We start from the raw sequence: 2,053 nt of genomic DNA, 5'->3' as shown, positions 1-2,053 counted from the left end.
ATAATTAAGTGAGCAGGATCTTTGTTTTGTTTTCTAACTTATGAAATATTTTCAACCATCACTGAAAATGATGCTCTCATGTAAGTTTATAATAACATCAGCAACTAACATTTGTAATGAGTTGACAAAATTGTCAAATGATTTGTGTATTTGTTTTTAATTTTGTCCTCAGGTTTTGCAGAGAAGCAAACAAAGGCTCAGAAAAAAATATTTAAATAGACTAGTTTCACATAGCTAGAATTTTCAAGGCTGAAATTAAACCCAGAATATGCCAGTTTATAATTTAAATATTAATGAAATTTTATAGAAGATACAGAAAATCATAAAGACTTAAATAGTACTTTTATACTTAAGACAGAATGCATACTAATATTTTTCTATATATACATGTATGCAAGTATCTTTAATAATTGTTTGCCTCATGTCAAAATAATTGTTATTTTATTTTAAAAATTTGTAGAAATAAAGCAGACCAGAGAAACTGAACTTCCAAGAATGCCACTATACAGAATTAATTAGTGTTTATATGCTGGCATATAGCTTTCCAAATTATATGTATGTATGTATACATGAATAGTAGAATGAATAAATATTTACTGTTGTAGTCTGTTATTTTCACTTAGGAATATATTGAATCGCTTCTCGGCCTTTTGGCTAAGATCAAGTGTAGGAATATATTGAGAGTGGTTTTCCATATCAGTAAATATTTCCTGCTTATATTTACTATGACAGTGCTTTTATCATTATAAAAATAACAAAGGACTTATGAATGCAAGTAGTTTAAAGAATTTCTTGTATTCCATCTCCATCAATAACTCCCATCAACAGTTATATGTCCTCATATATAACATATATCCTTTCTTTTTCACATAAATGCAAACTTAGGTTATGCACTGTTCTGCATTTCCCTTTGTTCACTTAATAATGTATTATTGAAACCTTTTATTTCAGTACACACATAGAATATGCCACTGAATGAATATATCATAATTAATTTGACTGGTATCCTACTGATAAAAATTAATGTTTCAGTGGTTGTTTTTCAGTATTATAATGTTGCAATAAATACAACTAATACTAGAAGTACCAGTAGTATTGTTAATGTTATTATCATTATTATTATCACTGTGCCAGTCACTGTTCTAAGTAATTTATGTACAATTACGTGCAATAACTAGCTTAATCCACACTCCAACTTTACGAGGTAGTTAATATTATTATTATGCTTTTACAAATGAGGAAAATGAGGCACATGGAAGTTAAATTTTTCCCATATTACATAGATGATGTATATATTTCCACACATGTTAATAAACATAGGATAATTTCTAAGATGTGTGAATCAAAGAGAATATTCATCTAAAGTTTCAATTGATATGGTCAAATTGCCCTTTAAATGGGGCTCTATAAATTATATACTGCCTTCAACAGTATATGTAATTTTCAGAATCCTTCCACTCAGTGGTGGGTATTCTGAAACTTTGTTAATTTGTGCCAACATAATCAGTGGACAAATCAAATTGCTTTTTTTTGGTTCAGATTGCCTTTATCATAAATAAATGTACGCAGGTTTTCATATAATTATTAGATATTTATAATTCTTTTCCTATGAAATATCAACAAAAATACATGTTTACTTCTTAAGGGCTAATACATTTTAAATGTCTTAATACCACTAAACAAGTTTTAACGATTAAACAAGTGGCATGAACAAGGTGGAGGTGAGGGATGAGAGAGAGTGGTAGAGATGAGAGCCTCTGAAGTCTACAAATTCAGATTTTTAGGAGAGCAATTTGGGGGTTACATATTAAATGCGTCCTCCAGAGCAACTGATCTAAAATGAAATATGAGCTGAGCACTGGCTGTTAAGAATCAGCACAGTGTCAAGAAATGCTATTTGGATTGTAGGACTCAAATTAAAATATCAACCCAACTTTGCTCCCTCAGTATCTGAACAATGACTTGCTTGTTAAGCCCTGTTTTCTCTCAGATTGCTGAATTGTGATAAAAAGGAGGATTTTTGGTGGAGGAGATGAAGATTTCTCTCTTGGCA

The 2,053-nt window shown here is 30.0% G+C and overlaps 1 pseudogene; it reads left to right on the top strand.

Moving 5' to 3' along the window:
• The first annotated feature begins 634 nt into the window (after nt 1-634).
• On the top strand, nt 635-810 carry LOC117202572 (uncharacterized; annotated as a pseudogene).
• Nucleotides 811-2,053: the final 1,243 nt, after the last annotated feature.

The sequence above is a fragment of the Orcinus orca genome, chromosome 14, assembly GCF_937001465.1.
Source record: "Orcinus orca chromosome 14, mOrcOrc1.1, whole genome shotgun sequence".
In the NCBI taxonomy this organism is placed as follows: Eukaryota; Metazoa; Chordata; class Mammalia; order Artiodactyla; family Delphinidae; genus Orcinus; species Orcinus orca.
Note: the sequence above shows the minus strand (reverse complement) of the source record. Positions and strands in the feature narration are given on the sequence as shown.